Below are 11,009 nucleotides of genomic sequence, written 5' to 3'. Positions count from 1 at the left end.
ATGGAAGAAAATATGGTGGTTCCTCAAAATATTAAGACTATAACTACCATATGACCCAGCAATCCCTCTATTGGATGTAAGACCAGTAGTTGCAACCGTTATTCTAGCCATACTCATGCAGGTTCCCATTAGATTCAGACAGATGATAAAGAAACAATGGGACCAAAAACTGGTGGGCTGTTCCTTTACTCAAGACTCACACCAGTCAATGAGCAAACAAACACACAGGACACACAAAGCCACTGACACTTTTTCCAGTTCCACAACCAGGAGAATCTTCTCTGATTCCTCCTAGAATCAAAGGCCTCACCAGTCACAAAGCCCCTCACCTCTGGTTCCTATCTGCCGACATAGCTTCTTACTCTGCAAAACTGTCTTCTCTCTCTTTCCCTGCCATCTTGGCTTTTCTTCTCTTTCTCTTTCTCTCCTTTTAAAACTTTTCTGGCGCCAAAACCTCTTCTCCAGCAACATTAGCATAACAATAGCCCTTTCCAAGCAGTAAAGTAATTAGCAATTTTACAGATCCATACCTGGCACTGCCCAGCACCATTTATAACAATAAAAATGAATAAACTCAAATAACACAAATTTTACAAACTTATTTGCCCAATATTCCACCTCTTTTGCTCACTTTGCAATCCACACCACAGGCATTCCTGTAAAAGGAATGAGGCATATCACACAAACAAATTACAGCAATAGTACAAGTCATACAATTTCAACAACTACAAAGGTGCCTTGAACCACAGCTGCCTCTGCTCCCCGCCACCAATTACGGTCTCTTACATCGTCCAAAAGCTGCATGTCCATCCAACAGGGGAGTTGGTGCCCCCTCTGGTTGAAGTCCAAGAGTCAGTCCATGCACATGGGGCCTCAGGCCTCCCCTCGATCCCTGCCATCTTGCAGCTCTGCAGACACTGCCCCAAGGAGGAGCATGTGGCAATGGCAGCCAACATTTCTACCTCAGCTCCAGAGATTATGCTGCCATTCACCCCTTGCTGCTGGGCTTTTTACTTTCTGGAGTCTGCAGATGGCAACTTCAGCCAGAGCCTCCTCATTCTCATAAAAGGAGCTGGAAATGCTGTTCCCACCAACTCAGGGCCATTCCACCTGCACGGCTCAATCTTAGGCTCCTGCGGCTGCCAGCTCTCATGAAGCTTAACCCACAGTTGTTCCTCCAACAACTGCTTCTGCCAACATTCAACTTCCAGGGCAAACTGAAACTCATGAACCTGTGCAGCCTCCTTCCTCAGTGCTCACTCTAGTTCCAGGTTCTCCATCTCTTTCTCCCATGGCTATTCCAACTCCTTCTGTGGCTGTTCAGTTTGCAACTCATCCTGGAGCTCTCGACCCTGGGCAGTCTCTTTGCACAGAGCTCTTGGTTTCCTCTCTCAAAGCTGTAAAGATCAGCCAGCGCACTATCTCCAAAAGGATAGCCATGGGGAACGATAACAACAACCAGTCCTCTACCCCACCCCTCAAGGGTGGTGATGGTTCCATACCAATCTGATCTGAATCCTGCCACAAACTATGCCAATTGTATGGCCAGTAGCCATAGCCGTCATCATGGCCATACTCATGCAGGTTCCCATTAGATTTGGACAGACGATAAAGAAACAGTAGAGCAAAAAAGTGGTGGGCCATTCCTTTACTCAAGACTCACACTGGCTGATGAGCAAACAAACACACAGGGCTCACAAAGCCACTGACACTTTCTCTGGTTCCACAACCAGGAGAGAATCTTCCGGTTCTTCCTAGAATCAAGGCCTCACCAGTCCCAAAGCCCCTCACCTCTGGTTCCCATCTGCCAACATGGCTTCTTACTCTGCAAAACTGGCTTCTCTCTTTCCCTGCCATCTTGGCTTCTCTTCTCCTTCTTCTCCTCCTTCTCTCTTTTTAAAACTTTCCTGGTGCTAAAACCTCTTCTCCAGCAACATTAGCATAATAAATGCCCTTCCCAACCAGGAAGGTAATTAGCAATTTCATGCATCACATACCTGGCACTGCCCAGCACCATTTTAAACAATAAAAGTGAGCAAACTCAAGTAACACAAATTTCACAAACTCATTTGCCCAACATTGGGGATTGCAAAAACATATGCACCACCATGTTCATCACAGCATTAGTAACATTGGCCAAGACATGGAAAAAACTAGTGTCCCTAGATAGAGGATTGGATAAAGAAGATGAGTTACATATATACAATGCAATACTATTAAGCCATAAGAAATGCTGACATATTGCCATTTACAACAACATGGATGGACCTTGAAAATATTATACTAAGTGAAATAAGTAAATCAGAGAAAAACATAAGCCCTAACCAGATAGCTCAGTTGGTTGGAGCAGTGTCCCAAGCACAGAGGTTGCTGGTTTGACTCCCCAGTCAGGAACAGCTCTACATTCCTGTCTCTGTCTCTGTGCCTCAAAAAAAAAAAAAAAAATCAATAAAATAAAATTTAAAAAAAAAGGAATTAAAAAGCTAAGAACTATACTGCTCACAAAACTTAGGGATTATTTTATTGTTTTATATTCATTTTGATATATCCCCTAATTTTTGTGAGCAGTATATTAATTTCACACATGGACCTAGATAAAAGTGAAGTGGTTACCAGAGGATGGGTTTAGGAGAGAGGGGAGAAAAGAGAGACAAATATATGGTGATGGAAAATTATTTGACTCAGGGTGATGGGTATATGGAAGGAGAAGTCAGACCCTCCTATTCCTCCTCCCTGAGGAGGAAGAAACAAGAAGAATGCAAGGGAAAGGAGCCAGGGGGGTAGCTGGGTCAACCAATTATGGATTAACTACTTCCAATAGTCCTCTGAAAAGGGTGCTTCGGGCCACTTGCTACACAGAAAAGGAAGAAAGAACTTATTTGAAAACCCCTTCCATCTCTTTTCTTAAAAGTTTTTTAAGACTTTAATTTGCAATTTCCAATGCTTATTCTCTGACCTCACCTAAACTCACCCTCTTATCCTAGAGTCCTGTGAGTGATGTATACCACTAGACAAAGGGATCGTGAGACCCTTGCATGAAAACCTGTATTCTGTAAAGGATAGATAAGATGTAAGAAATCTAACTTCGGTGAGCACGTGTTTGGCTTGCCTCTTTTGGGGTCATGCTGCTCCTCCACTGGCTAAATAAATCCTACTTCCTTCATCAAGTTGTCTGGACATTTTTGTCCTTTGATTCTTGCAATAGGCACACAACACAATCAATAGTTCAAATGTTATAGAAATGTTTACCTGAAACATATGTACTCATATTGATTGATGTCACCCCATTAAATTTAATTTTCTAAATAAAAATTTTTAATTGTTTATATCTTCACTGATTTTTGTCAAACACTATAATGGTGTTTTTACCCCTACTTATGGTTATACCATTTTTGCTTTATGTGTTATTAATTTAACATGCTTAGAATATGTGCACCCTCTTTATCAGCCATCTCTTTTGGTCTTAAATTATATTTGCATAACATTATTTTTAAAAATAAATATACTAAGATAACTCATCTTTATATATTTCATTATCAATTATTATTAGAATTTTTTACCACATTATGCTTTTCATCATTCTTTTGTAATGCTTTTTCACCTTCTGCTTTAGTTCTAGTTCTACTAACGCATTTTTTCTAACTCTTTTGAAAGTCTTTTGCCACTCTTCTATTGGTTACCTTTCTTTCTTTTTTTTTTTTTTTTTTTTTTTTTTTTTACAGAGACAGAGAGAGAGTCAGAGAGGGATAGATAGAGACAGACAGGCAGACAGGAATGGAGAGACATGAGAAGCATCAATCATTAGTTTTTTGTTGTGACACCTTAGTTGTTCATGGATTGCTTTCTCGTATATGCCTTGACCATGGGGCGACAGCGGACCGAGTAACCCCTTGCTCGAACCAGCAACCTTGGGTCCAAGCTAGTGAGCTTTGCTCAAACCAGATGAGCTCATGCTCAAGCTGGTGACCTCTTCAGATTAATAATTTTTCTCTTAATAAGGCAAATTAATGTTAATCTTCCTGTGAAGTAACATACTATGGATTTGCATCTATCCTATAGCCCATATCATTTTTGTTTGATATTTTAAAAACAGATTATATTTTCCAGAAACGTTTTACAGAGAAATTGAAAAGATATTATAGAGAGTTCCTGGCACTGCCAGTTAGCTCAGTCAGTTAGAGCATTGTCCCAAATCAACAAGGTTGTGGGTTCCATTCCCGTAAGGGCACTTACAGGAAGCAACTAATGAATGTAAAATTAAGTGAAACAACAAATAAGTGGCTATTGCCATTACAAGCAACCTTTCTTGTTTTTGAGCATTTTTTGGAAATTTCAGCAAATTGATCTGAATTTAACAAGTGCTATTAGCTTAAAAAAAAATGACAAAGTAATATAAATATTACATTTTTAGGTAGTGTTAGAGTTTAAAAGGCCTTTTAGGTAGCAGGATTACTTTTAACTGAAGACTAGAAACTTGCCAAAGATCTGGCAAAAATTAATTTTAAAAATGTTATTAAGTTCATTTACTGATTAATATGCTCTTAAAGGCTATTCACTTGGGAGAAGTCCCCATTTGCAATGCTAGAGCACAAAATGGAAATAGAAAAGAAATAAACTTATTTAAATCATCTATAAGAATTTTCAGAGGCAGTAATAATTTTACTGTTAAAAATTAACAGTGAATGAAATTAATGTTGGTGAAATTTAGGGATGGAAGCCAAGTGTTGCTCATTTTCTGTGTACTGTCCCTCACATTTCTGCCAACTACCCTGACCTTGAAAACACCTGTTTAGTAGAAGGGACTGTCTGTCAAACTGAGCAATATATGTTATGAGCTTTGAAAACGTGGAGGAATAGAATGAAGTTTTAAACTCTCTTTTTCTCTGTAACCTGAGCATTTAAACAAAAGTCTTATGGGATTAAACTAATCAGTTCATTAGTCTTTTTTCTCAGTTAAAAATACAGTGTTTGTAGAAATGTGTTATTTTAAAATGTGAAATAAACCTAATACAAACTTCCTAAATTAGAATTGGAAATTGTATAATGTTTATTTAAATTGAAGATTAAAACTCAAACTGTTATTTTAGTTGGGAGGAATTAAACTGAAAACAAAATTAAATATAAGACGTTTTAAAGAACTGCTGATATTAATACTACTATTACTTTTTGGTACATTTGTACAACAATTAAATAATGAAATGTATGGCATCAAATCTTTTCCTTATCACCATTAAGAAATTCCCATTTACTCATTATGAATGGTATCAAATATTGCTCTTTTTATCATTAAAAAAATAAAAAGAGACCCTTGTGTAAATCTACACTCAGCTGATTAATTAGTGTTATGTTTTATACAATTTAATTTGTCTTTCTAGTCAGAATCTCAGAATCCACTTCTGTATTATCAAATGAATAATTTTTTCTTCCACAACATTTAATAAAACATTTATATGTCCCTAGTTGGTCATTTACTGGGATTATTTGAAAAGAATACAATGTTAAAGGCACATAGTTTGCTGCAAAACAAATTCATTAGTCCTCAGGTTCATTTACATAAATTAAAAAGATCAGTCTTACTCAAATATCAGTTACTGTAAAAAAAATCCTGATGTTGATAGATTGACTTTCGTAGTTCAATGGACTATTAATTTCACTTATAGTTTTGAGGCTATAAATATTTATTAGAAAAATTGAATTTATTAATATTTAGTTATAGATAACTTCAAGGAATTTGTTCACTTAAAATTATAAACTATATTTTTCATAAAATGTTGACTATACCCACTAATATTATAATTAGCTCACTAGTTATAATTTCACTTTATTCTGTAAATTTGTAAGTGGAGTTTCTTGATTTGGTGTTGTTAAAGGATTACTATCTTTTAAACCCCTAATTCTCTCCCTATATTTTAATTTAAAAATATTCAACAAAGGCCCTGGCTGGTTGGCTCAGTGGTAGAGCATCGGGCAGGCATGTGGAAGTCCCAGGTTTGAATCCCAGTCAGGGAATACAGAAGAAGGGACCACTGACTTCTCCACCCTTCCCTCTTCTTTCACTCTCTTCCTCTCCCACAGCCATGGCTTAAATGGTTGGAGCAAGTTGACCTGGGTGTGGAGGATGACTCCATGGTCTCTCCTGTTTCTGTAGGGGTCTTACTAGGTGGATCCTGGTGGGGGTGCATCATGAGAGAGTCTGTCTGTCTGTCTCCGTGCCTCTCTCTTAATTAAAAAAACAAAGAAAAGAAAGAGAAATATTCAACAGAATATTTATTATATTGGTACTCAAAAAATTGTAGCTAGTAGAAAACCTAATATAAGACTTCTATGAGTTTATAATTTAACTGAAAAGCTTGCATACATGCATGAGCTGTTGTGGATAAAATATTAAACTGAGACTTGAAAAGTGAGTCAATTAAACTTCTAGAACACATTAGTAGTAAAACCTTTATATGAATATTTTAATAAAGAATATAATCAAATACCTAAAAATTTATTAGATACTTAATGAATAGAAGAATTCAAATAGCTTAATTTATATGATTATAAAAAATATATCTGATATTTTTAACAGGACTTTAAAATATCTGCAATATATATCATATGTTCTACGCCTAAAAAAATATATGCATAATAAGAAGAAAAAAGAATGTTAATATGAAAATGTATACTATTTATAAAACAAAAACAATAACTAAATGGAAATTTTAGAACTGAAAAATACAATATTTGAAATTAGAAATCTTCAGTATGGTCTTAATAGTAGATGAAGACTGAAAAGTAGAAGATCAGAAAAACAAAAATTGTATAAATAGAAAGCAGTTATTTTGAAGAACTACAACAAAAAATGACCCCTCCTATTAACCTTGGAAATATCATGCTCTCTAAGCACCTAGCAAAACAGCAAAGAAAAAAAGAAAACTCACCCACCAACCAAAAAGGCTCAAAAAGTTTGGCAAACACAGTAAAATTATAGAAGTAATATAGTCTGTATCCTTAAAAGTTTAAAAATAAGTACAGCAAATGTATTCAGCTTTAGGTGACCTAAATTCAATAGTATAAAAATTATAATTTTGATTTAATTTTTACAGGATACTGAACGGTCTAAGAAAAATAAAATGATCTGAAAATGAAACACTTTAATTTTGGAAACACTGAGTTTTACATAACTGAAATGAAAGTAATTTCATAATTAAGCAAAGATAACGTGATTCACATTCAGGGTTATTATACTCAATGACAACATTTCATTTTAACTCATGTGTAAATGTGTGTTTGTTTGTAAAAGTAGTATTGCACAGAAATCTGGGGAGCTAGATTGTTAGATATGAGAATTCATAGAGAAAAGGAGTAGAGTGGAAATAGGAAATTATTAAAGACAAGTAAAAGATTTACTGAATTAAATGATTCCCTATGAATTTAGAGACCATTTGTTTTTAAAAGTTATCAATGCCCCCTAGTGTTCTTTTCAGCAAGTCCAGTAATCTAGAATCTTGGGGCGGGGTGGGGGGGGGGGAATGGTAGGATGGGTTAAAGAATAAAGGATAGTAGAGTAGAAGTGGTTGGAAGAGAATGGGACAAAGCGTTTGAGAGTGCTATCAAAAAGGGATTAAAGTGATGAAGGTGGAGTTCCATGGCTTGGGCTATATTTGCTCAAGTACAATGAAAAGACAAAGTAGTGGAGGAATATGAAAAGGAGGGATGAGATCGAGTTAAAAAAAATCACATACTAAAATCTAGATGTAGAGGAAATGTAAATATCCTACCAAAAGCAACAGCTTATATATACCACATAAGATAAAGTAGTAATAAAGGTTTTGAGAAAAGATAGTAATCTACTTAGTATCCCAAATGTCCTGGATACTAAAAACTGCATAATATCAAAATCTGTATGGTAAAGTCAAATGTTTATTTTTCAAGATGCTGACATTTGAAATCTCTCAAAGAGCCAACTACATGTTCCACAAAACAGGGAAGATGTTTGATTTGTCATTGAAAGTTCAAAGAACAAAGGCAAGACACTACTTGTGTTTTGTCACTAAAGAACCAGACCCTTAACTAGGTCAAGTTTCAGAGTCAAGGACAAGTGTTAATGCTCAGTTCAGAGTGCTTATAATGTTTTTTCCATAGCTAGTAAGATGTAAACCAACTGTCTCTTACTATTTAAAATCACTATAAACATACTGAATATGAAGCTAATGAGAAATCACTTGTGCCAAATAATCTCATAATAAACTACAAAAAAGACACATAAAATAAACAAGTGGAATATTATGTCACTCTAGCAATCGTCCTTTGGATAATTAGGTACTTGAAGTTGGAAACAATTATCATTTCATGAAGGGTGATTATAACAGATGTGTACCTCAAGTCAGTAATACTATGTTTTGAATATACGCATACAGACACACACAAACAATTTAAACTTAAAACGATAATTAAAGATCATATATACAAATATTCTCATTTTGCAAATTAGGAAATGAGGCCCAGAGATTAGATGTTATTAAAGTACAAATGACTACTTAATTGCTGAATATTTCACTGACAACCTATGATTCTTGTCTCTAAGTCTCAGGACTAAAGTATATTATTTGTTTGTTTTCCACGTTTTATTATATCAGAATATCTCAAAGTATATATATATTTTGTATAGGCACTTGATATCCCTCCAAGAGAATTAATTTTCTATTTGAAAGAACTCAAAACATTTATTAAAATGTATTTATCTGTGTTATTTTATTTAATACTGATATTTCATTAGTACTTATTTGTAAAAGTGACAAAAACCAGATTTAATGTAAACCATATCCCATTAACCTAAATGTGATGAATAACAGATCATGTAGATTAGCAAATGCAACCATAAGGTTTATGGAACATTAATGTCACCAATTATTCTAAGTGGCTTACAAACTAAGTAAATATCAATACAAAGTCATTTTAATTCATTTCAGTTTATTCAGTATTCATTAAGTCATAAAAAATTAAATTATAAGTGTATTTTTTAACAGACTGTATTTTTTAGAGAACTTTTAGGTTTACAAAAAAAAAAAAATTATACATGAGTTCCCATATCGGCTTTTCCCTACACGCATAGTTTTTGTCTTCTATTAACATCTTGGATTAGTGTAGTTTAATTGATGAACTAATATTGACACATAATTGTTAATTAAACCCAATAGTTTACATTAGCTTTTTTGTATTTTGTAGTTCTGTGACTTTTAACAAATGTATAATATTATGTATCCCCCATTATGAGATCATGTAGAATAACTTAACTGCCCTAAAAATGTCCTGTGTTCCACTTATTCATTCCTTGTCTCCTCCTCCTGGATCCTTGTCAACCATTGATCATTTTATTGTCTTTATAGTTTTGCCTTTCCAGAATGTCATCAAGTTGATATCATAATGTATGAACATTTTCAGACTAGCATTAAAGAAGCATCTGTGTCTTTTAGTGGCTTAATAGTTTTTTTTTAATCACTGGATAATACCTCAATGTTAGATGTATCACAGATTTTTTTTTTCATCTAATAACTTATTGTAGCACATTTTAGTTGCTTTTAATTTGGGGCAATTATGAGTAAAACTGATCTGAGTATCAATATGCATGTTTTGTGTGGATATAGTTTTCAACTCATTACAATACCCGAGAGTGTGATGACTAGTTATAAAGTATATATTTAGCTTTGTAGAAAGCTTTACCACTGCCTTCCAAAGTGGCTGTAACAATTTGCATTTCTACCGGTAAATAAATGAGTTTCTGTTGCTTCGCAACTTCACCAGAAATTGGTGTTGTCAGTGTTTTAGATTAGCCATTCTAAGAGGTATGTAAGTGGTATCTCACTGCTCTTTTAATTTGCAATTTGATAATGACATGTTATGCTGAACACATTTTTAGATGCTTATTGGTAACTGTAATTTTCTTTGGTGAGGTGTTTGTTCAAATCTTTTGCTCATGTTTTATTTTCTATTGTTGAATTTCAAGAATTGTTTATATATTTCGCTTACTAGTTTTATACTATATCAGATGTATTTTATAAATGATTTTACCACAGTCTGTGGCTTGACTTTTCTATCTCTCACTTTTTGTTTTTTATGGAGAGAGAAAGAAAAAGACAGAGACAGGGACAGACAGACAGGAAGGGAAATAGATGAGAAGCATCAGCTCATAGTTGTGGCACCTTAGTTGTTCATTGACTACTTTCTTATATGTGCTTTGACTGGGGGGCTCCACCAAGCCAGTAACCCTTTGATCCAGCCAGTGATCTTAGACTCAAGCCAGCGACCTGGGGTCATGCCTAGTATCCTATGCTCAAGTCAGTGACACCATACTCAAGCTGGACAAGCCTGCGCTCAAGCCATTTACCTCAGGATTTTGAACCTGGGTCCTCAGAGTCCCAGGCCGATGCACTATCCACTGCACCAGGTCAGACGACCCCAAATTCTTCTTTACATAGGCTGCTCATCTAATTATAATTTTCTAATATTTCTTTTAAAGCAACAGGAAATATTTAATGACTAAACCAAAACCCCAAGAGTACAAGCAATCATTTCTATTAAATACAGTCTAAGTACTAATACTACACAATTTGAAATCATTTGCTAAAATAAAATTCTTCTCTGCCATTTATTTTTTAAATTCTAGGCAAAACCTTATATGAGATTTTAAAATACATTATTTAAGAAATTGGAAAGTAATGGTTTTTATATGTCCTAGAGTTTTTTAATATTAAATGTCATATTACAGATCTTTGCAATACGATATTTATTTATCTGAGAAATTATCCCATGAGGAATAACAACATGTGTTTCTAACTAAACCTTTTACTTTAAAAGCTTGATGAATGACAACTATGAAAAAAAAATCCCCTTAAAACTATAGACTAATTGGCTGAATATAAAATCTCTTGGGTCAGAAACAACAGCTGTGCATTTAACTATGTGGCAAAATATGAGGCAAGAGGAATAGATAACAGCAAATAAGTCTGTCACTTTATGTTGAATGA

The sequence above is a fragment of the Saccopteryx leptura genome, chromosome 2 (genome assembly GCF_036850995.1).
Source record: "Saccopteryx leptura isolate mSacLep1 chromosome 2, mSacLep1_pri_phased_curated, whole genome shotgun sequence".
Classification (NCBI taxonomy): domain Eukaryota; kingdom Metazoa; phylum Chordata; class Mammalia; order Chiroptera; family Emballonuridae; genus Saccopteryx; species Saccopteryx leptura.
Note: the sequence above shows the minus strand (reverse complement) of the source record.